Source organism: Otolemur garnettii, unplaced genomic scaffold (assembly GCF_000181295.1).
Source record: "Otolemur garnettii isolate 467f Iridium unplaced genomic scaffold, OtoGar3 scaffold00042, whole genome shotgun sequence".
Lineage (NCBI taxonomy): Eukaryota > Metazoa > Chordata > Mammalia > Primates > Galagidae > Otolemur > Otolemur garnettii.
The window spans coordinates 5,223,183-5,249,216 of NW_003852437.1; the positions used below are offsets into that span (position 1 = coordinate 5,223,183).

General features: G+C 41.1%; 1 protein-coding gene across 2 annotated transcripts in view; it reads right to left on the minus strand.

The window, feature by feature from the left end:
* PHACTR2 (phosphatase and actin regulator 2) overlaps positions 1–26,034 on the minus strand; it is a 130,021-nt gene that overhangs the window by 62,893 nt on the left and 41,094 nt on the right. The window contains exons 1-2 of one of the 2 annotated variants that reach the window (XM_023513536.1): positions 13,375–13,379; positions 1,554–1,557 (exon numbers count right to left, since the gene is read on the minus strand). The exons of the other annotated variant lie outside the window; for it this stretch is intronic. The gene's annotated coding sequence lies outside the window, so the exon portion shown is untranslated. Of the gene's footprint in view, positions 1–1,553; positions 1,558–13,374; positions 13,380–26,034 lie in introns of those variants that run through there. 2 annotated transcript variants of the gene reach the window in all.

Below are 26,034 nucleotides of genomic sequence, written 5' to 3' on the forward strand. Positions count from 1 at the left end.
TTTAAACACTTTTACTCATGCACTAAATAAATCATCAGAGAGCCCTGAGAATATATCCCCACCTCCCACCCCACCCCCTGCCCTGTTTTAGCTCTGCCTTTCCATTATGGATCTCAAAGAGAATTCTTTTTTTTTTTTTTTCCAGCCGGGGCTGGGTTTGAATCCACCACCTCTGGCATATGAGGCCGGGCGCCCTACCCTTTTGAGCCACAGGTGCCGCCCCTCAAAGGATTCTTTAATTTTAGTTTGAGTCTTCTGTTGCTTTAAGTCTAACTTAATCTCAGCTAAAAATTCCTCCTCTTTCTTCTCTGTAAACTAAAAATTCCTCTTCTTTCTTCCTTGTAAACTCTGGAGCTTTGAAGCAGCAGCATGGGCTTCCTGCCAAGAATCAAAACCAACAGCTTTGTTCTTCTGCTCTACCTCCTATAAACAGGCCCTGATAGGAAAATGCTGCCGGCTATTTGTTTGGTCTTGGGCTGAGTGCATTTTCAACACATAATGCAGATACCTGTGCACGGGGCCAATGAGAACAAACTGCAGGCGACTGAGCATGGAAGGTATGTTGCTGGGCACAAAATTCCAACCACCGCTCTCACAGAGGGACAAGTATCTCATTCTTCACCTTTTAAAATATTTGCCTTGTGTTTATATAGTGTCTGTATGTTTGCCGAGCACATTCACTGGACACTTTTTCATGGGCTCAGAGGGCTTTTGCATTGGAAGGAATCTGAGAGGTCATTCTAGTCCAAGGCGCTGTGCAAAGCAGGTATCAACTCGGAACATTCTCGAGATGTGCTGGAGCGCCTGTTTCAAAACATCCAGAGGGAGGACACTGGCTTCGTGGCATGATCCACTTTGGTTACTGATCACCCTCATTTGGGGGAAGGTATTCTTCAGAAAGGGTCAAAATTGCACTGCCTGTAACTGAAGCACATTTATCAAACCCAAGCCTTCTGTGGCTCTACGGTAAGCCCTTGGTGAGTAGAAAACGGCAGGAGTCAGCTCTGTGTGTTCAGGAGAGCAAAGCGAGTTACTGAAGCCTCCTCACCTCTGATCCCAACTATCCCACCAGCTGCTCTTTGACTCTGAAGCCCACACCAGCCCATGCAACTACGTAATAAGGCTGGGGGCCTCTGCCGCAGCTACAGCAGAACCAAAATATGGCCAGAAAAGAACAACTGATCACTGGATGTCTTACAGTAGTTAAATTTCTGTGAAAAGTCTTGTCACCAGTTGAGTAAATAAATGGCTCATGCGCACTCCCACTTACCTCAACTGGAAATGCATGAGTGATTTTTGCACCAAAGCCAAGCAAAACTACAATTTCTGTTTCACTGTCTGCACTGAGTGAATTAAGCTTTGGACAGTTCAATCCTGATGACAAGAGACATATGAACTTTGCTCTAGGAAGTAAGGGAAGCACTGGGCCCATTTTCCTGACTCCTTAGTATAAGTCTTAGTAATCTTCCAGAAACTTCCAACAGTTGGCCATCTCACCTGGACTACTATCTCAACTCTAACATGCCCTAATGTTAGGCTGTCCCATCTCCCACCTGCCTGTCTGCTAAGCACTTCCTCCTGGCTCCCCCAGCTCCAGCCCCTCAGTGCCCTATGGCTTCTCACCTAAGGGACTTCACTGGCTCAGGGCTCTCTGTCCTTTCCAGGAGGCCGTTTTCCTGTACCTCTACTTGGCTCACTCCATCACGAGCTACCAGCCTCTGCTCACAGGTCACCTCATTAGAAACCCTCCCTGCACACCTGACAGAGAATGGCTCACTCCCTGCCCAACCTTCCCCATCTTCTTTGCCTGCAAAACATGTCATCACCTCATAACATAGGGTACCCATAACTAAGGGTTATCTCCATGAAAACCAAAATTCTGTTTTGCTTACTCCAGTGTCCCCAAAAGTGACTTGCAGGCTGTTGGCACTAAAAAAAAAAATGTTTTGTTGAATAAATGAACAAAAGAAAATTGGCTAATAATGATAATGGTCTTGTTTTCTGCCCCTTCCCAGCCTCGAATTTAGAGAAAGCAAGTGAGGCTTAGGGCAAAACTCAGAGGAACAAGAGTCTTCTGTCTTCTCTCCCTTTAACTCTTTGGCTGGACCAGTCAAAGGGAAAATTCTCAGTTTTCTGCCCTATGGATCATCTGAAAAAGTCTCTGTGTGCACTGAAGAAGGAAACCCATAGTCTGTGGAGGACAAACACCAGCCGCGAGCAGGGTGTAGCACAGGGCTAGGCTCCTCATAAATTAGGAATGATTTATGATGTCCTTCTGGGCAGGGCGAGGCCGTCGTGGAGCCTGCATTTAGGAAAAGAGGCTGGGGCACATGCCACCGGCTTTTTTTCTGCAGCTATTTGGCCAGGATTTCATATTACTCTGGAAGTATCTGTGAGAGTAAATCTTGCAGTCAACAAGTCACTTGTGTTTTCGTTTGGCGCGGAAAGAGAGTCCTAATTCTCAATTCTAACACCGTTTAATGACTGAACAAAATAGAAGAGCAAATAGAAGACTATTAAATAAGCGTGCCATGTTATCTTCTTGGTTCTGAGTACTGAATGGCCTCACAGTCAAACTGTGACAGCAGCACAGAAAACCACTTGTCCTGTGCTGGAAGCATTCTGCAAGCGTCTGGCTCCGCTTTATCCCTCTTCAAAAGCGGTTACAGAAAACAGAATGTCAGAGAACGGTCTCCTCTTAAAAAGACCCTTCACTGAGGCAGAACCAAGTCATTTAAAGAAATAACCACCCGATGCCACCCAACAGGACATTGGCAAAAACTTGCCAAAACATTCCAAGAATGTACAGCAAAGAAATAAAGCCAGCATCCCCACCTAAAAACACTCAGGGGCCTGGCCATTATTTTATTTATCTGATCATGGCATTCCCCTACTCAAAAGTCCTACAGACTCCACGGCAAGTTGAACTTAGAACAGCAGCCAAGCTTTACAACCGGTCCCGACTAACCATGCTTCCCCTCACCTTTTTCCACCTCGTTTTTACAAGCCCAGTGTTTAAGTCAAACTTTACTTCAGGCCATTTCCTAAACATCCCCTGCATCTCTTAGGCGCCATTCCTTCATTTACTGTTTCTTTTTCCTAGAATTAGACTGTTCCCTTACTGCTCTCGGTAAAATCCTTCCTAGAATTTTAAGTCCTCTTCAAACAGCGCCCTCTGCGTGGAGATTTCACTATCCTTACTGGCTACTCAGAGCCTTCTCCAATGCTCCCAAAATACTCCAAGGCTCCCAATTAACTTCTGGGGGCCTCAGTGTCCTTATCTGCAAAATGGAGTAATAGCTGCTATCTTTCTGGTTCTTTTGGGGAGTAAATGAGTTAAACCAAGTAAAAGTCTTGCAGGTCTTGCAGCAGACCTGGAAACCAGAAAGCTACAGTAAATATTAGTTATTACTATGATTTCTGTTACAGCACTTATTACACGGTGCATTATGAAATTCATGTGTACAGAGTTGTATATTCACACGACTCTAGTCTAAGCCCTAAACAAGGCATAGTTTGTTTATCATTTTTCCTCATGATGCTAAAAATAAAATATTGGACAGAGTAGATATTAGGGACCTAAATATCTTTGGGGGGGGCGGGAGAGAGGGAAAGCCTATCTAGGAAATAGCTCTCGACTTTTTTTGCCTTTAGGAAACTATCTTCCCCCTCTCCTAGTTCCTGTCATTTGAGGTTGACCCCACTCCTGGTTTTAGGGTCTTGGTTTCCCAGGCTTATCCAATCAGAATCTAGGATCTTCCTAGCTGTGATGATTGATTCAGAGAGGGACATGTGCCCAAGCTGCTCCAGTGAGATCTGAGCCCAAGAATTTTACTGGAACAATAGGAAAGCAAAGCCTTCACTTTCTTCTGGAGCTGTGAAACTAGATGAAATGAGCCTGGAAATGCTAGTGGTCACCTTCCCTCCACAAGAGGAAAGCTTAAGTTAATGATAACAACAAAAACAAAGCCCATACAGAAGAATATAAACTCAAAAGAGAAAAGAAAGGCAGATTCTTAATCATAGCTTTCAAGCACCTGGATCAAGCTATGCCTGAAGCTTATTTGCTCCTGGGCTGTGTTCAGTTACACAATATGTTTAAAGCCAATAAATATTTTGTTTGATTAAACCTGTTAATTCATTGGCAATGAAGAGCCCCAAATAATCAAAAAGGTAACAAATAAATGCTTTAGATTTAAAGTTTTTTTCAGCAGAAACCAAAGATTCACCAGGTTTTCAGGATAGAAATGTGAAAGTAAAACTATATAGACCCTCTTTTACCCATTCAAGAGTTTGAAAGTTGGCCAGGCCTTAAGAAAGAGGAAGATGAAGTTATCTATGTTCCTTCCTCCTCTTGGGAAATTAGTGTCACAATTTCCCCCAGAAATATGATAGTAATCATCAATTTATTTGGTGTTTAAAGAACATTTTCCTATTTATCTTCTCCTCAATCTCCCCCACCCCATACCCCTGAAAGAAAGGTTAAGTAGTTATTTTTATTTCCCTCTAACAGATAGGGATGAGACTTAGGCTGAATATGTTTTCCAGTCAGAATCTGAATGAACCGAGTGCATTCTCATAGTTTAAAAAAGAGATAGTACAAATTCTCACTTTCAGTCTGCCCCCCACCTATTCAAAATGAATCCCAACCTTACTGTACAAGCAATTAACCATTTTTTTTAATTAATGTCTTGTATATCCTTCCACACTTTCTTGGAAAAGTATAAGTATTTCTCCCTTTTATTACACAAAAAGCAAAATGTTTTATAAATTGTTCAACATAATGCTTTTTAGTAGAACAAGTATATGCAATCCTTCAAAATTTCAGGTGGTGGGGTGAGGTGGGAGGAGAGAAGAGGTGATTGATTCTCTTTGACCTGTGTGAACAGCAGAAACCTGTTTCCAGAGGAGGCCAGCTGGAAATGGCCATGGTTGATCAACCCAAGGGGACCTGTTGTTCCTTTTCCCAAGGGATAAAGGTTCAGGACTCAAACAATAAGCAAGTCCTAGATCCCAGATGGGCCAGGAAGTACAAGTAATCTTAGGAGAATAATTAGGAGCCAGGATTTGTGTGCTACGTGAAACACTCCCTGACCTTCCTCCATTCACACTGACTCCTGCAAACTCATGAGAAACACATATGCCTATGATGGGTGCTTTGGAATCCATCCACTTAGTGGAAATCTAGTGCATTTCCATCTCCTGTTTCTTCACAGTAAAAGATAGTAAACCTAAGACATAGTGTTTGAAATAAGGATAATGATAATCATCTCTAGAGTATTTACATTCTACTCTTGTTCCAAGGCTAGAGAACTGATTTTAAAATAAATCTCAAGTTCTAATGGTGAGAGGTTTTTGGAACTAGTAGATCATAAAGAATCGCCATTGGAGCAGACTCTCCAAAGAGCCTGAATAGATCCCTGCCTGTGATCTGCTCTCAGGCAGTCTTATACATTTCAGGAACCCAATAAATTTGACTGAGACGGGATAATATCTCATTTCACCATAGATCATGCAGTCAATGGCAAGCAAGATTAGATATGAAAGAGACCTTGGTGATGCTTCACTTCCCTAAATTAAGACATTCCCATTCATTTAAATACTAATACTATTGTCCTGGTTTAAAGGTGGTTGAATTTTTCATATCTTAGGGCCAGTGGTGGGGCAAGGGTGGTGGAGGTAACTTACAATCTTTAAAAGCTTGCTCTGTTTTTTTTTTTTTTAAGTTAACCTATAAATGATACACATTAAAATATCACCAACTCAAACTAACAGGTGGGAGTCACCAGTCTAGGTTAGTAAAAATATTCGAGTCGTAATTTTCCAAAATCTATGTTTATTACTTTCATATATATATCTAATCAGACTAGGTTTCTTAAGATGATTAAAAAGTTTATTTTTTTCTTGAGCATTATGTACACATCCTCCCTCCCCTCGCTCTACCTACCATCCTGCACATACAACAGAATGCACAGTATTCATACAGAACGGGACTTCTCCAGCGAAACTAGACCAGGCCTGAATTCAACCAGGAGAGGAAAACTGTACCTGATCCCTGACTCAGGGATAGGACAGAAGGGAATTTCAGCTGAAGTTTTTATTTTCTAAGATAAACCCCAAACATAAGATTTGAGGAAATGTACCTTTTGCCTGAAGTTGAAACGGTAACACTTCACCTTTGATAGCAAAGCTAAGTTTCCACTTAACAGAAAGCCTCTCTTTCAAGGGCCCTCCCTTCTGTTTTAGTGATTATTAGAGTGATTACTAGCTCTCATAATTCTTCACGGAGATGGAAAGGCTAGAAAATAGAAAATGGATAAGGAAGTACATATTCCTCTTAATATATATGGCATATAATAGTATTTTTTACACCATAGGATAGAATTGAAGCTATCCTAATAAATAGACATATATATAATTTTTAAGAGAGTTAGAATACATTCTATATAGAAGTTTTCTAAATATGAAATTCTATATAATATGTATTATATTCCATATAAAATTGACACTAACCGAATAAATATTTCCACGTAACATTTAATAGAAGTTTATTCACATTACATATGACACAATTCTATCTAGTAGAATACATTTATGCAGGATATATTCTAGTTCCCTTAAGAGTATTCCTTCATGCTCAAAGCCAGACCCTGAAACTGATTAGCAGATGAAAACTCCTAAAGTTCTCTGAGCTTTATTACCACATATGAAAACAGAAATATTAAAACCTAACTTGAATAGATATTAAGATGATTAAAACATCTTATAGCGCGTTTGGTGTCAGGTACAGATCACATAAGCGTTAGTCTTCCTCTCTTACTTTCTGTTTTTTCCTGTATCTGTACAGGAAAATCTGTATGTTCCTTTGGCAATATTCCACTGATAACTTTGTTCTGATATGCTTATTGATCTAGAAGGCAGCATATACCGGGATAAGAACAGGAACTCACGCCAGGCTTCTGAGTTTCAGTTACCGATTATGCTACACAAAAGCCCGACAATGCAGGGCAAATTATTTAACTTTCCTGTGCCTCACTAGCTTATTCATTATTAAAATCTGGATTATAATAGTAGCCTACCTCACAGAGTGGGAAGATTACAAGCATTACAAACAGTATCTGATACACAGCAAAAACACTGTGAGGTTTAATTGTCATTATTATTAATATCCACACACCTTCTTCCTACCTTAAATTTTATCCAAAATCAAACCTTAAATGAATAGCAGAAATAAAGGTCTTATTTTTTTACCTTTCTTTTTTTTTTCTTTTTTAAAACCTACTTTATTTCATAAAGCTGCATACGTAGAAATCATACAAATTACCCAAAGAGGACATTTTTCAAACTTCATGGGCTGGTGACTAATTTGAACTTTTTAGCAGTGAATTGCATTGAAAAACTCAGCACAAAGAAAGAAGTGCATAACGTTAGCAATATGTCAACATTTTATGTAAAATAGGCTATTAAACTTTAGTTGGTATCACTAATGTTTTGCATTTGATTCATCAAAGGTTTTCTTTAAAAAGAAATTACAGGGGCTGCAGGGAGGAAAAGGAGAGCAGTTTAATGGGTGGAGACTTTCAGTTTTGCAAGAGGAAAAAGTTCTGGAAGTCTGTTCCACAACGGTGTGAACAGACTTAATGCTACTGAAATATACACTTAAAAATAGTTCAGATGGTAGCGTGGGTGTGGTGGCTTATAGCTATAAGCTAAGTGCTTTGAGAGGCCAAGCCTCTCTTGCCTTGAGAGGCCAGGATTGCTTAAAGTCAGGAATTCAAGACCAGCCTGGACAACACAGCAAGACAACATCTCTAAAAAAAAAATTAATAATAACAATAGCCAGGCATGGTGGTGCACACCTGTCGTCCTAGTTACTTGGAAGGCTAGGGCAGGAAGGCCATGTGACCCCAGGAGTTTGAGGTTAATAGTAAACTATGGTCATATACTGTGATCCTGCCTGGGCAACGGAGTGAGATCCTGTGTCTTAAAATAAGGGGAGAGATGTAAGATGGTAAGTTTTATGGTATGGATTTTTATACCATAATTAAAAAACACATGAGATTGTACAATTTTTTGGACTATAGAGTTCTATATAAATGTTGAATGAAAAGTAAACGAGGAGGAATTTTCAAAGAATTTTAACCACAATGATGCATAATGAGTCCTCTAACTCTTCAGAAGGATATTTCCAGTATCCAGTTTTCTTTCCAACCGTGTTTCTTCTTCTATTACATTTTTTTCACAGAGTTGCTTATGCCCTGTTATCTAATAGGTCCTAAGTAAATACTTACACTTTGGAATTAAAAAAAATCCCCGAGTGTCAGCTTCAAAACTTAAGCAAGTCTAAGTTTCGTAAGTGGTTGAAGAAAACTTGGGACAAAAAGTGTTCTAAACCTAGGTGCGCAAACTCCTTTCTCTAACACAAAAGAAATAAGAATTGAGATAGCAACTTACATTCTGAGTGGGAAATAAATCAGGAAAATATGTAAGCCAAAGAACAGTCACTTTCCAGGTTTTAGCTCTCAGTGATAAGGACAGGATTCGTATCACAGGATGAAAAAAACAAAACAAAACCAGAAAGGGAAATAATATGCAAAGGAAATAAAATAATGGACTTTCCTGACATGAATTCTCTGACCCAGGCCAGAAGGGGTTCTATAGGACCTTTAAAAGTGTTTAAAGTGGCACCACTCCAAAGGAAAATGAAATTAGGAAATTATCCACCCAAGTAAGGGATATAAACAATGAGATCCTCTCTTAAAGCAATACAGACTCACTTTGTCTCAAACCAATAGGAGCCTTGTTTTACTGAGAGATCTATGGGAACACTGCTCCTTTCCTCCCTGTCCCTGTTAGCAATCAGATGTGATGGGGCGGGAGGAACAAGTTAACAATTCTACATTTCATTCGAGTGGATATGATTTTTTCAAAATATTATTTGTAGTCAGAAATGAGCAAAATCAATAGTATCCACAGCTCATTTGAGAATGTTTTCAGAGAACAGTCCGTGAAAGTGCTTTGCTCATCTGAGTTCACCTGCTCTGGAACCTAACTCTTCCCGGAAAAGACTGTGGCTGGAGATGCAACTCAGCCCAACAGCGTAACAGATTAAAATGCAAAGCTCAACTTGGATTAAACACAATATCTGTTTTCCAAAATGTACAGGAAGCAAGGGAGTCTCTTCAACTTCATTTAGAAACCAGATTGTATGGTTTATATGTATCCGTAAAAGGTGAGGCCTATTGGTTTTGCCATTTATTATGCAGCTGGCTATTTTAAACTCATAGTGGCAGGGTATCATATTTACAAAACCACAAATTTCAATTATGACAACTGCAAAAAAAAAAGTAAGCGTTCCTATTATATCACTCTTTTCCATAAATGTGTTTCACCCCTAGAAGAGACCTCTAATGAACAATAAATGCTCCACAAATAAACAGATGGGACCATAATGACTCTTTTCATCCACTGATGTATAGAGAGATTGAACAAGGAAAAAAATTCATTCTATTGAGAGGAAAAAATAATGAAGAATATTCAGTATCCTTTATGTGTGCTTATAAAGGAAATCTATTTTAACACCATCATATATCCTTGGGAAAACAATAGAAGAATTTCAAAAACCTATGTGTGGTTAAATTATTATAGGTTCTCTCTCTTGCCTGCAGAGCTTTTAACACTCATTTGCTCTGATTAGGTTCAGTTATAAAACGCACAGGTACATAAATGAATGAAGTAAAACACAACTGCCACCCGGCCTCCTTTTTTGTCAATATTGTCCCCACACTGATCTTTAAAATGCTTCCACAAAGCTACTTACGTTCACTGTCTATTGATGAAAGACCAGCTCCCCACCCTATCTGTTGAATTGGTAAAATATTCACTTTGTTACGGCTTTTCAAGGTTCCTTAAGGCTCTTTTAAGCAACTCTCTGTGATATAAACACCAAAGAAGGATTGAAAATAGTCATCGCCCCCAAATTCCAGTGCTTTCCACATCACACAGATTTACTTGCCGACGCTTCATATGTGGGATGAGAAAAGGTCCATTGAGAGCCTTTCAGTGATTCATTCAGCAAACACTTACTGAAAGCACAGCCTAAGTCAGGCACCATCCAGGTTGCAGGGTGTTTTATCACAGAAGAAAACAAAAGAATAGGAAGTAGGGCCAGATAATAAACAATTGAAATAATTTATAAATGTTAGAAAGTAAAATGTGCTATGGAAAATGAAAAAAAAAAAGGAAAATAGAAAAAGAGGACTCCAGGGCATTGAGGGAACTACTTCATACCCACCAGCGTGGTGGTCGTAAAAAAGACAGCCAGTGACAAATGCTGGTAAAAGGATTAAGAAACTGGAATGTCCACATGCTCCTTGTGGGAATGTCAAACGCTGTAGGCACCTTGAAAAACAAGTCTGTCAGTTCCTCAAAGTGTTAAATATTGAATTACCACATGACTCAGCCATTTCACTTCTGGGGATATAACCAAGCGAAGTGGAAACCTACGTCCACATAGAACCTTGTACCCACATGCTCATATTGATGCTGCTCATAATGGCCAGAAGGAGAAACAAACCAGATGTCCATCAGGTGATAAGCAGATAAATGCCACGTGCACGTTCACACCATGGAATATCATCCCACAGCCAAGGAAAAGAAATGAGGTGCTGAGCCATGCTCCAACGTGGATGAGCCACGGAAACACACTGAGGGGAGAAGACGGTCACAAAAGCCCACGTCTTTCTTATAGGATTCCATTTATAAGAAATGTTGAAAACAGGCAAGCCTATATAAAGAGAAACAGAAGTGGGAGACTGGGGGCCATGGGGAGGGACTGGCAGTGGGTATGGGATTTCTCTTTAGGCTGATGGAAATGTTTAAAATTGATTATGGTGATGGTTGCATGGGTTGTGATTCTTACTAAAATCCATTGAATTACACACATTAAAGGGATAAATTGTGTGGTATAGAAATTATATCTCAACAGGGCTGTTTAAAAAAGTTTTGAGGCCAGGCACGGTGGCCCATGCCTGCAATCCTAGCACTTTGGGAAACCAAGGCAGGAGGATGACTTGAGGCTAACAGTTCCAGCAACCTAGTGATACCCGTTATAGGACGAAAGGAAGAAAGAAAGAAAAAAAGAAAGGAAGGAAGGAAAGACGGAAGGAAGGAAAGAAGGAAGGAAAAAAGAAGGAAGGAAGATTATCTAGGTGTGGTGGTGTGTACCTATAGTCTCAGCTACCTGGGATACTCAGGCAGGAGGATCATTTGAGCCCAGGAAGGAGTTCCGGGTCACAGTGAGCTACAACAAGGTCACTGCACTCTAGCCTGGATGACAAAGAGAAACACTATCTTAAAAAAAATTTAAAAAGATTGCTGTTGGGGAAGAAAGAGATTTAAAATAGGCCGATCCAGGTAGACCTCATTGAGAAAGAAGCACTTGAACACGGACTTCACTGAAGGAGATGAGGAATTTGGTTTAACATGAAGAAATCTAGAGAAAGAGTTTCACTTTGTTTTTCATTTCAAAGCACTGGAGAGCCTACAAAATTCACCCCAGATAAAAGAAATAAGCTGAATAGTGTTGTAACTCTTAAAGAAATTGAATTTACAGTTTAAAATCCTGTTGAAAGAGAAATCTTCAAGCCCACTGGTGAATTCTATCAAACATCTAAAGAAGAAATAACATCAATCCTACCCAATTTTTTTGTAGGAATAGAATTGGAAATCATTTCCCAACTTATTTTATGAGGTTAAGGTCACCCTGATACCTAAATCAGACAACAATAATTTAAGAACACTATAGGCCAATATCATGAATTGTCAATAAAATATTATCTACTCAATTCTAGCAATATATAAAGTGAAATATACCACAACCCAGTGGGGTTTATCCCAAGAATGCAAAAGTCATTCAATATTCAAAAATCTATTAGTCAAGTGGGTGGCTCACACCTGTAATCTTACCACTCTGGGAGGCCAAGGCAGGAGGATCTTCTAAGCTCAGGTTTGAGACTAGGATGAGCAAGACCTCATCTCTACACAAATTAGAAAAATTAGCTGGGCGTGGGCTATGCACCTGTAGACCTAGCTACCTGGGAGGCTGAGGCAGGAGGATGGCTTGAGCCCAGGAGTTTGAGGTTGCTGTGAGCCATGATGACACTGCAGCACTTTAGCTAAGGTGACAGCATGAAGCTTTGTCTCAAAACAAACAAACAAACAAAATCACCTATCCATGTAAACAACCATAATAATAGTCTAAAGAAGAAAATCTGCATGACCATATCAAATCATGTGGAAAAGGCATTTGAGACATTTCACATCTATCTGTAATAAGTACTCTCAGAAAACCAATAATAACAAAGAACTTCTTCATCCTAGTAAAGGGCATCTACAAAATCCTTTGGCTAAAAACTTACTAAATGAATGTTTTCCTGCTAAGAATAGGAACCAGACAAGGATGTCCTGTCTTACCACTCCTATTTACTACTGTAGAAGAACTAGCTGGTGCAAAAAGGAAAAGAAAAAGAACCCACGCAGAATCGTCCACATAGAAACCCCAAGGAATCTTCACTAGAACACGAGAATTAGTAAGTGAGTTCTGTAAGGTAACATAATACAATTGTATTTCTGTAAACTAGCAACAAACAAGTAGAGGCTGAAATTAAATATATATCATTTATAATAAAAAATAAAAAAAACCCAAATACTTATAAACCTAACAGTGTTTTCTATTTTTTTCTTTTCTTTCTTTCTTTCTTTTTTTTTTTTTTTTGAGATGGTGTTTTGATATATTCCCCAGGCTGATTTTGACCTCCTGGGCTCAAGCAATCCTCCTGCCTCAGCCTTCCAAGTATCTGGGACTACAGACGTGAGCCACCATGTCCATCTTATTGCTGTTTTCTAACAACTCCTAAATGCTGATTAAAGAAATAGAAGTGCTAGTTAAACAGAGAAGCATATCAGTTCACAAATTAGAAACTTAGACATAGTAAAGATAGCAATTCTTCCCAAACTGCAAGATAGATTTAATCCAATTCTAATAAAAATCCTAGCAGGAACTTTTCAAGAACATACACAGACTGGTTCTAAAATTTATATGAAAGGCCAAATGAACTGCATTATTTAAAACAGTTTTAAGATGAAGAATAAGATTGGAGAAAACGTACTATTTACTTTTTAGACTTATTAACATAAAGGTACAGTAATCAAGAGAGGGTGACATTAGTGAAGGAACAGACACACAGATTAAGAGACCAGAACAGTGAGTGTGGAAATAGACCACAAACAGTTTGCCAATTAATTTCTGACAAAGGTGCAAAGGCAATTCACCGGGGAAATGATAATAAACATTTCCTTTTCAACAAATGCTACTGAAGTTTCTCATATGTGACATCAAAAACATGATCTGAAAGAAAAAAAAAGATAAATTGTACTTCATCAAAATTAAGAATTTTTTGGCTCGGCACCTATAGCTCAACTGGCTAAGGTGCCAGCCACGTACACCTAAGGTGGCGGGTTCGAATCCCCAGCCTGGACCCGCCAAACAACAATGACGGCTGCAACCAAAAAATAGCCGGGCGTTGTGGCGGGCGCCTGTGGTCCCAGCTACTTGGGAGGCGGAGGCAAGAGACTCGCTTGAGCCCAGGAGTTGGAGGTTGCTGTGAGCTGTGATGCCATGGCACTCTACCCAGGGGGACAGCTTGAGGCTCTGTCTCAAAAAAAAAAAAAAAAAAATTAAGAATTTTTGCTCTTACAAGTCACTGTTAAACCAGGAAAAAAACAAGCTGGCAGAAAACATCTCCAAACAACCTGACAAAAGGTGTGTCGTACCTAGAAGACAACACGCTTCCTCTGCAGAAGACACTGTCACGAGAATAAAAAGATAAGCCGCAGAGTGGGAGAAAATATTTGCCAATCACATACCTCACAAAGAACTTGTATCTGGCATATATAAAAAACTCTCAAAATTCAATAGTAAGAAAAAAAAAAACCCTAAAATTATAAAAAAAAAAAAAACCTGAATAGAACTTTACTGAAGAAGAAACATAGATGGCAGATAAGTACATGAAAAGAAGTTCATAGTCAGATGAATATTTTGCAATTATTTTCTCTCACTGAACATATCCCTTCATTCTGTTGATGGTTTCCTTTGCTGCTCAGAAACTTTTTAGTTTAATACAGATCCCATTTGTCGATTCTGGGTTTTGTTGCCTTTGCCTTCGAGGTCTTAGCCACAAATTTCCTGCATAAACCAATGGCCTGGAGAGTTTCCCCTATGTTTTCTTCTAGTAGTCTTATCGTTTGCAGCGTTGTGTTGAAATCTTTAATACAGTTGAGATGATTTTTGTATAGGGCGAGAGATAGGGGTCTAGTTTCATTCTTCTTCATATAAATATATAGTTTTCCCAGAATCATTTATTGAAGAGACTATCCTTTCCCCAATGTATGTTCCTGGTGCCTTTGTTGAAAATCAGTTGGCTATAAGTACATACGTTTATTTCCAAGATCTCTATTCCATTCTGCTGGCTCATCAAAAGATGAATGAAAAAAGAAAATGAAACAAAAACAATGATATAATGAAATGTTATTTGGCCATAAAATTAAGAATGGAATCCTGCTATATTGATACCATGCTGTTTTGGTTACTGTTGCCTTGTAATAAATTCTGACATCAAGAAGAATGACAGCTCCTTTTTGCTCAGGAATTGCTTCAGATATTCAGGATCTTTTGTTTGTAGAGACAGCGTCTTGCTCTGTCATCCAGGCTGGAGTGCAGTGGCATGATCACAACACACAGAATGTTTGAACTCCTGTACTCAAGCAATCCTTCTGGCTCAGTCTCCTGCATAGCTGGAACTACAAATGCACACCACCATGTCTGGCTAATTAAAAAAAAAATGTTTTAGAGACAGGATTTCACTGTCTTACATTGCCCAGGCTGGTCTCAAACACTTGGCTTCAAGCAATCCTCCTGCCGTGGCTTCCCAAAGTGCTAGAACTACAGGTGTGAGCCACAGGCTCCTTTTGATTCCATACAAATTTAAGATTGTTTTTTTCTATTTCTGTGAAGAGTATTATGATATTTTGATAGGGAGAACTGGATTTGTAAACTGCCTTGGGTAGTATGGTCATTTTAATAATATTAATTCTGCCTCATGAGCATAAGATCTCTTCCCATTTGTTGTACGCCTCCATTTTTTTTCACTAGTGTTTTATGGTCTTTCACCTCCTTGGTTAAATTTATTCTGAGGTATTTTTATCATTGCTGTTGTAAATGAGATTGCTTTCTTGGTTCCTTTTTCAGCTCCTTGAATATTGGTATACAACAATGCTACTGAGTTTTGTATGTTGATTTTGTATCCTGTAACTCTGTTTCTCAGATCTAAGAGTTTTACATTTTCTTAGATGGAATGTCATCTGCGAAAAGGAAAAATTTAGCTTTCCTTTCCAATCTGGATGCCTTTTGTTTCCTTCTCTTGCCTGATTGCTCTGGCTAGGACTCCCAGTTGGATAGGAGTAGTAAAGTGGACATCCTTGCCTTATCCCAGTTTCAGAGGAAAGACTTAACTTTCTCCCATTCTGTATGATGTGAGTAGTGGGTCCATTATATATGGCCTATATTACGTTGAGGCATATACAAAGAATTCAGATAACAGCACAAAAAAACAACTAATCCCATTAAAAAGTGGCTAAATAATCTGAATAGACATTTCTCAAAAGAAGACATCCAAACTGCCAATAGGTGTATGTGAAAAAATGTTCAACATGACTCATTAATCATTTGGGGAATGCAAATCAAAACCACAATGAGGTATTATTTTACCCTAGTTAGAATGGCTATTATCAAAAAGACTACAAATGACAAATGCTGGCAAAGATGCAGAGAAAAGGGAACTAAATCTCACACACTGTTACTGGGAATGTAAATTAGTACAGCCATTATAAAAAATAGTCTGGAGATTTCTCAAAAAATTAAAAACAACTACCATATGATCCCACAATCCCACTAATGAATATGTACCCAAAAGAAAGAAAGGCAGTATATCCTGCACCCCCATGTTTACTGCACGCTATTCACAATAGCTGAGACATGGAATCAATCTAAGGGTCCATCAATAGATAAAGGGATAAAGAAAATGAAACCAAAACAATGAAATGTTATTTGGCCATAAAGAGAAAGTGAAATCCTGTCAATTATAGAAACACAGACATTATGTTAAGTGACAAAAGCCAAGCACAGAAAGACAAATATCACATGTCCTTGTTCATACTTGGGAGCTGAAGAAGTTGATCTCATTGAGATAGAGAGGAAAATAAAATAATGGTTATCAGGGGCTGCGAAGAGTGTGTGTGTGTGTGTGTGTGTGTGAATGACACAAAAGAGAAGCAGGTTAGTGGGTACAACCTTCAGGGAGATAGAAGGAATAAGTTCCAATGTTCTGTAGCAAACTAGCTAATAGCATATGTATATACAGGGTGTCTATAAAGTTCTTGTATAATTTAAAATAGTTGTGTATTAAAAATATATATATATATACACATATAATATATTTTTCAAAATAGCTAGAAGAGAGAATTTGAAATATTCCCAATAAGAGAATGATAAATGTTTGAGGTGACAAATAGCCCAAACATTATGACTTAATCATTATACACTAAATGCTTCTGACAAAATGTCACTTTCACCCCATAAATACATACAAATACTCGGCATCAATTAAGTAAAAAGATGTTCAACATCATTAGCCATTAGTGAAATCAAATTAAAACCACAACAAAAGATCATTACACACCTATTAAAATGGCTAACATAAAACTACCGACAGCGCATCTGTGTTCACAGAAGCGCTATTCACACGAGCAAGAGGCAGGTGCAACCTGAATGGCCACTGACAAAGGATGGGCGAACACCATGTGGCACCCCGCACAGCCTCAAGAGGGGAAAATAGTCCAGCCTCCTGCTGCAGCACAGATGAACCTCGAGGACATTAGACTAAACAAAACAAACTAGGAACTAGACACAAAAAGACAAATCCTGGGCAATTCCATTTATATGAGGGATCTAAAGTACTCAAATTCATAGATAGAGAAAGGTGGTTACCAGTGGGCAAAAAGGAAGCTATTTAATACCTATAGAGTGTTAGTTCTGCAAGATGAAAAAGTTCTAGAAATCTGTTTACAAAGTAATGTAAACATACTTAACTGCAGGTTTAAAAATGGTTAAGATAGTAAATTTTATGATTTTTTTTGCCATAATAAAAAAATAATGATTACAATACCACATGCTGACATGAATGTGGAGCAACTCGACATTTCCCACCTTGCTGAGAGGAATACAAAACTTTTGCTCACACAAAAACCTATATAAAAATGTTTACAGCAGCTTTTTTCATAATTATCCCAGGCTAAAAACAATGAATATGTCTTTCAACGAGTGAATGGATAACCGAGCTGTGGTAACATCTATATCATGGAACACTATTCAATAATAAAAGTGAATCATTGACACATGCAACAATACAGTGAGTCTCTCACCAGCCTGGATGAATCACCTACAAATCACCCTGCTATGCTGAGTGAAAGAAGCCAGCCTCAAAAGATTTCATACTGAATGAATTCCATTTATATGACATTCTTGAAACAGCAAAACTATAGTGAAGAACAGATCAGTAGTTGCCAGAGGTTAGTACGGAGGAGGGAGGATGTAGAGTAGGATATGACTATAAAAAAAAAGAAATAAAATAAACAGCATAGAGGAGATTTATTGAATGATATATTCTACCCTTCAAAGCAGTTTTGGAGCTATTTTCCTGGAAGGACCATCAGAGCAGTCATAGAGCTCTGAGCACACAAAAATACACAACAATAACAATAAATGCCACTCAGCAAGATATTGTGACATGAACACAGGTGTGAGATACTGATATACCAAGGTTATGATACCTTACTGAGTTGTCTGTACAGTGAGGCCAACCTAAGTGCATGGTGGTCAGTTCTCCAACTTAATTGTCAGACATTGTACAACAACAGCTCCAATGCTCATTCCAGATAAAGAGTTCCAAAATTGCTTTGAAGGGTGGACTAGTTACTGGCATCAATGCACAGCTTCCCAAGGGGAGTACTTTGAAGGTGACCACAGTGATATTCAGCAATGAGGTATGCAGCACTTTTTCTAGGATGAGTTTGCAAACTTGTCAGATCTCATATATTAAAATTCTTAGAACTGTACACACCTACCTATACATACATGCACATAAAAGACCAAAAAAAAAAGGAAACACCCAAAGGATGAAGGACCAAGAGAATGATCTTTGGAAAGGCCACGATCACATACGCAGCCACAGAGAGTTAATTTGTTCATGATGCTGTTGCTTATCTGCCTCCCACACAAGCCACACAATGGCTACCTCTAAGGAAATCTCAGGAATCTACACTGGAGTTGTCTAAAAGAATAAACATATCTTCCTATGGACTATGGGCTCACTGACCAACTGACAGTCCAGCCAGCCAGAGAGGCAAGGCAGGAAGAAGCTGCATAAAAGCCAAAAGCTATGCCCCATATGCCGAGGGTGGCAGGTTCAAACTCAGCCCTGGCCAAACTGCAACAAAAAATAGCCAGGCCTTGTGGTGGGCACCTGTAGTCCCAGTTACTCAGGAGGCTGAGGCAAGAAGCCCAAGAGCTGGAGGTTGCTGTGAACTGTGATGCCATGGCACTCTACTGAGGGTGACAAAGTGAGACTCTGTCTCTAAAAAAAAAAAAACAACAACAAACAAACAAAAAGCTATTTTTGTTTTTGAAAGGGCAAGAGTTTGGCATAACTAATACAAGCTAGTACTGAGCAAAAGAGCCCCGTTTTTAGCGGCCTGCTTTACTGGGGTCCATTTCCAGAGAATGAGTCTAAGATGGGCTGCCAAAAATGACCAAAAGTAACCTGGAGACCCCGAGGTCTGGACTGCACGCAAACCATTTGAGCGCTCTCTCAGCTGTGACCTCTATTTTCCTTCTTTGGCGAGGAGCCACCCAGAAAGGTGAGCTATCAACATCATACAGACCAGCTTTCCCTCTACCAAGAAGGCGAGAGCAGGTGGGGACCATCTCCCTTCTGTCCAGTCTGGAAAAGATGAAAGAAACCTAGAAGGGATGGGATGGCTAAGGGAGTCACGGACGGAAACGTTTTCAGGAAGAAAAGAGGGGCCAGCACCACCGTTGACAGGAGAAAAAAGGCTCCACAGAAGAGAGGAGTCAGTGGGGCACTGTGTCCACCTGGCAGGAAGGCAGACAGGAGAGGTGGTACCAGAGGCACCAAGCCCAGCGCCAAGGACAGCGCCCTCTCTCACTCACCCGCTGGCCTCAGGCGCCCCGTGCGCTCTCATTCCCCCCAACACTCCTCCCCGAGCTCCGGAGCTAACTATCCCTAGAACAGCATCTGGGAACACGGCAGAAGCTCAGTGACTATGTGCTGTATGAATGGATGACAAGGAGGGGACATCAGAGCCTGCAGAAGACTCAGAAAGTGGTCACCGTGGGGCGCTCACTGAGGTGGCCCAGATGCCAGCCTCCCACAGCCCTGCAGGGCCCCCCAGGAATGCTGTCTTCTCACAATGTGTGCCTCAGGACGTGTAGGGGGCACCAAGACTCCTCTAACCCTCCTCTACCAATTTTTTTTTTTTTTGGCCGGGGCTGGGTCTGAACCCGCCACCTCCAGCCTATGGGGCCGGTGCCCTACTCCTCTGAGCCACGGACACCGCCCACCTCTACCAGTTTTTGAAAATAGGAATAAGTGTCTTCCCCACCAGCCACCTCGATGGTCCGGTTAGTCAGAAGTCCTGAGTCAAAACAGGAAGGCAGGGACGGTGGGGGTGGTTTTTCCTCTTCCGGCTACAGATCACGATATACAAAAAGGAGGGGAGGAGAGTGAGAAGCTGTCGGAATCGATGGTGTCTGATCTGTCTGGACCATAACATCGGTACAGGAGCACGAGCCCGACAAGACACGGGGCGGGATGTAGAGACAGAAATGACGTCTGGGAAGACACTCACACTCCCTGAATTGGCCTACTGAAGAGGAACTTAAACAGAATCAGGGAGGAAGAAAAAACACTCAGAAAATATTAGCAAACAAGGTATCACGGAGGACAGCAGCTAGGACAGAAAAAGACAAGGCTAGACAGAGACTTATGGGACGTGCAGAGACGACAGCGTCCCAGAAGCCTGGTTGGGGTGTGTGTGGTGCTGGAGCACTTTAATCAGAGGAGTAATAAACAAGGGAGGCGTGAGATGTTAGTACACAGCAGTAACCGAGACAGGGACAGGAGTCCAGATCGGACACAAGGTGGGGTCCACTGTCACCAGGCAGCACGCTGGTCAGGACGCCATGAGCACGTGTGTGTTCCTGCAGGAAAGCTCTCACTGTGGGTTTGATGCTCAACAGTGAATGTGGCTGGGCAAGTGCAGGTAGTAAGAATTGTAGAGAAACTCAGCACATTAGCTTAGCATTTAAAATATCTTAAAAGGGGGCCTGAGGGTCATGAAGTACGGCCAGACACCTGGGCACCCTGTGGACTCCCTGACAGCAGGGAGCCCGTCCGGCTTGTTTTTTCTTTTTTATTATTGGGGAATTGTTGAGGGTACAAAGGACCAGGTGGCACTGTTTATCACTGTGTCCCCAGCACATGCTGCATCGGGTCTGGAACTGAGTAAACGACACAATTTAATATGCGGCTATAGTGAGAAACTCTGACATTGAAAACAAATAAAGGGACTGAAATTACTTGGAGATGGAAGGATGACCATGTATCAATGTGATTAGGAGACACAGGCACACAGGATACTCAGAAAGACTGGAGATAAGTCTGTTTTAGGCCAGTATGAAAGAAAACTTCCCCAACAATTAGAACTGGGAGTTAGGAGTTGGAGATGTTAGCAGGGTGTCTGTAGAAAGGGGTGACTCCTGGCTTAGAGACAGAACAAGATGGCTGGAAAGGTCCTTTGCAACCTTAAAATTTTCACCTTCAATTGAAAATTCAAAAGGTCTTCTACTGGCATAGTGGGTCATACCTGTAATGTTGGCACTCTGAGAGGCTGAGGTGGGTGGACTGCTTGAGCTCAGGAGTTCAAGACCAGCCTGAACAAGAGTCAGACCCCATCTCTACCAAAAATAGAAAAACTAGCTGGGCATAGTGGTGCACACCTGTAGTCCTAGGTACTCAGGAGGCTGTGCAAGAGAATTGCTCAAGCCCGAGAGTTTAAAAAAATATATAGCGTCTTACTATAGTAACAATACAGTGTTCGGCCATATTTGAATAAGTATGAACAGTATCAGGCTCCATTGTGGGTTAATCAGAATTTTGCGAACTAGTTTGGGAAGATACTCATAATTCCAAGTAATCTAGAAACACAGTATTGGGGCAGCACCAGTGTGGCAGTAGGCACTGTTTACACACAGAGGCATTAGAGCACTATTATTTCAACTTACATAGGCAGGCTCAGTAGGACTGGATACTTCGATCTCCCAAAATACCAATATATGAGGGATTTAAACTTGAACTGCATGAGGCTTGATTTGAAGAAAGGAAGTCATAACAAAACGTTTACATTATAGAGTTAAATCCCTTTCTCAACCTCCGGCTCCTGTTCTAGTAGAATTGTGGAGCATGAAATCCCATGATTTGTTAGGGTCCACGGTGCTGGCCATAGGTAATTGAGGTTAACAGGCATGAGGTGCATGAATGTGAGGCATTGGACTTGTTAAATTACCGGGCAGAGTAAAGTTTGTAACGGAGTATGGTCACATGTATTCAGTTTTTTTTTTTTGGAGACAGAGTCTCACTTTGTCACATTTGGTAGAGTCATAGTGTCATAGCTCACAATAACCTCCAACTCTTGGGCTCAAGCGATTCTCTTGCCTCAGCCTCACAAGTAACTGAGACTACAGGCACCTGCTACAACACCCAGCTATCCAGCTATTTTTAGAGTGAAGTCTCACTCTGGCTCAGGCTGGTCTCGAACCTGTGAGCTCAGGCAATCCACTGGCCTCGTCCTCCCAAGTGCTGGGATTACAGGTGTGAGCCACTGCATCTGGGCCCTCCATGCATTGCTGAAGGAAGGAAATGGCATGCTAGGTCTAACTTCCATGATTGCAACCTGATTGATCAGGGCCTTCCCCTCTTCCTTCTTGCCATTGCCCAAATGTTGCCTTCCCAGTAAAGCTGGCCTGACCACTCTATTTTAAACTATAACCTCCCCGCTGTATTCCCTAGTCCAGTTCCTTGCTTTATTTTTCTCTTCTCACTGTCTGATTACTAATATTGGTTTACTTTCTACTTCCTACCCCTACTAGGATGTAAGCTCCAAAAGAGAAGGAAGATGTGCCTCTTTTGTATCAGTAAAATCTATAATGGTATCACCAGAGTCCTAACAGGGCCTGACATTCGGCAGAGCAAGATGCTCAGCAAACATTTGCTCAGAGGGCAAATAACTGTTGTCTAACGTGTAAGTAAGGAGCCCTGCGTGGACCTGGAGGTGCTGGGTGGCCTGTGTCTGGTTATGTCGCTTCCTCTGCTACAGCAGATTGGTAGCAGGAGATTCCCTCTTCTTCCCCCATAGGATATGAGGGTGAACAACACAGGAAAGCACTCTGAATTTCTTGGTGGAATGCGCGAGGTAAAATCAACACGCTGTCATTTATTAATATGACCGGAGCAGGCCTTAACAAATATCACCTTGGGCAAATCCTTCAACTTTGCCCTACTTTCTAGATATTGAAAAGTAGAAACATTATGTCTCTATGGTTACACAGAATATTATCCCTTAATAAGATCAAACATAATTTTGATCCCTGCCAAACATTTTTCTACATGTACACCACTGAAATCAGGCCAGTCAAGTAGAATCAAAATAATTCTATAGACCAAATCCCTCCTACAAGCAAAAACTAGTGGCGGAGACAAATCCATGTATTAGAGTCACCTTTCAAGGATTTTTTTTTTTTTTTTTTCCTGAGACAAAGTCTCAATTTGTCCCCCTAGGCAGAGTGCCCTGGTATCATCATAGTTCACAGCAACCTCAGCTTCTTGAGTAGCTGGGATTATAGGCACCTGCCACTACACCTGGCTAATTTCTCTCTCTTTTTTTTTTTTTGTAGGAGAGCTGGGGTCCTGCTCTTGCTCAGGCTAGTCTTGAACTCCTCAAGCAATCCACCTCCCTCGGCCTTCCAAAGTCCTAGGATTACAGACGTGAGCCACGTCACCCAGCCACCTTTCAAGGATTGAGACTTACACATCTGGGCAAAAGTTATCTTTCAGAGATGCAATATACTAGAACAGTCAAGAGTACTGACCAGGCACTCTATTCAAATACTGCCTTCGGCTACTCCCAGGTGTGTCTTCTTGGAAAGTCACCTGAATTTTCTGGCCCCCGATCTCCTCACTAGAAGAACTGGGATAAGAGTAGCGTTTAAAGGTCACAGTTCATAAGGTTGTTTTGATGATTTAATGAGTTAATATGAATAAGTTCTTGGAGTAGAACCTGGTATATAATCACATTCAATAAAAATTAGCCATTACTATTATTAGGGAATGTGGAGTCCTTTCAGCAAAGGAAAGTTTTTCTCAGAAGACTCTTACAAGTTAGTGTGATTGCTGGAATGCTAACAGTTCTAATAATGTTCCCTCAATATCTAGATAGGTATTCCCTATCTACTAACAACACGAAAAAAGTCACAAGTTGAATGAAGATAAGTTTCCTTGATTTTCTTCATTTACCAGCATAACTTACACTTAAGGAAGGGCAAAATATAGAAAAGAGAAATTTTCTCTAATTATTTTATTAGCTTCTCAATAGTGGGGTACACAGTTGTAATTGTGAAGTACATGGTTTGGGTTAGTATTTTAATTTGTTTTCTTTTCTATTATGACTGTTTTTGGGGGGGGGTTGAGACAGAGTCTCACTATGTTGCCCTCAGTAGAGTGCTATGGCATCACAGCTTACAGCAACCTCAAACTTTGGGGCTTAAGTGATTCTATTGCCTCAACCTTCCAAGCAGCTGGGACTATAGGAACCCACCACAACACCCAGCTCTGTTTTTTGGCTGTAGTTGTCATGTTGTTTGGCAGGCCCGGTCCTGGTATATGTGGCTGGCGCCCTAGCCGCTGAGCTATAGGCGCCAAGCCCATTATGACTTTTTAATCTTCAGTTTCCTTCTTAGTCCCAAAGCGCCCAGTACTGCACCTTTTTATTAGAGTGGATATTCAATAAATAAGCAATACATTTTCTGAGTACATCCAAGGCGCCAGTTCTTATATAATAAAGCAGCTTTATGAAGTCGAGCTAAGGTGAGTGAGATAATCTATACACTTAAATACTTCACACAGTCAATTAGGAGCATAATACAGATACTTAAACTAGAAAAGAAGTCAAAATACACACACACTCTCACAGGAGTCTAAACAAGGCAGGGGAGGCCCCGCTCAGCAGCAGCAGAGTCAAAAGTCCAGAACATCTTCGGGAAGAAGAGACAGGTCACCGACCCTGGAATGACTGGTAGTATTTCAACAGGTGTAGCCATGGTAGACCTCCTGCTCAGAGGAACAGGGAAAGGCAGGGACAAAAGTCAGGGGATGGAGATGGCTTGGGGCATGCTTAGGAGATGACCCAGCATGACTGAGGTCCAAGGGTTATGGACAAAAGAGCAAAGACAAGGCAGGGGAGGTCAGGTTGGGTAATCTAGAAGGGTGGAGGAGTCCGGAATTCATCAGGGAACGAGGTGGGGTCAGCTGCACTTTGGGGGCAAGAAGTGAGGGACCAAAGTTCCACCCAAGGAATATTTCCTCACAGTGGCCTTCAGGAAGATCTGGGACAGTGAGGGGAGAAATGGATACTCTGCCCACCTATGTCCTCAGAGCCATACATTTGGGGCCACTGCTGCCAACCAGAGTGAGCCCTCCCCTCTCTGCCCACCCAGCTCTGGGGCTGTGCCATTCTGGAAACAGTAGCTCTAGCAGCAGAGATTTGGGGTCCTAGGGCACCCCTTCTCCAAATTCACCCACTGGATGAATTCATATAGCAAATTCCTGCCCTGAGTCTTTTGGTAGGTTCCCATCCTAGTTTCCAGCTCTACTCCCTGTTCCTTAAAACACGATGGGGTTCTGTTGTAGTCTTTCTGTTCCCTAAGAAGAGGCACTATCTGGCACCTGAATCCTCCCACCTGAGTGAAGACCACCCTGGTTACTGAGGCTTGCCTGAATTTCCCAGTATCACTCCCTAGATGCTCTGTGCTTCCTCCCTGCCTATCAGAACCCGTATCATTTTGTTGTGAAGTACGCTTACTCCATTTGCCTGGCTTGAGACTTATAAAGATGTCATCTTGGTAACTATGGAGTTGGTGACAGACTGTGGCATCCTGATCCTCTTCTGTCAGCTTCACCAGCTAGGTCAGGTTCCCCTGGTAGGCAGGTTCACTTCAAGTCCTTGTCCCAGAACCCACCAGGAACTGCATGACCTAACCCAGAGTCGAAACACTGGTAATTTTCTATTTAAAACAAGGCCAGAGAACTAAAGTTGGACATGAGTCCAGTCTGTCTCATAGGACCAGACGTCCTTCAGGCTTCCATGGAGCATTCAGAAATACAGTTGACTCAACAGCCACCGAACAGGCCAGGGAGGGACCCATCTTACCTCTCCTTATAATTAGTAAATATACTATTACAATGGCATTGATCAATTAGTGTTGCGCCCTATCCACCACCAAATAAAAATTCCTACAATAGAAATCCCGACTAGGAAAAGTGGCATTAATATTAATGACTGCGTAGGGAGCACAGTAAGATTCATGTCGATGTGCTTAGGAAGCCCGGACTTTACGTGAAGGATGAACACAGAGGAGTGACTTTTCTTAGAAGAAATTGACCTTCCTTTACATCCCAAGATGCTGTGTGTCTAGCCTCAGATGTACTTCACCTTCGCACCCCAAGATGACATGCGTCTAGCCTCAGATGTACTTCACCCTCACACCCCAAGATGACATGCGCCTAG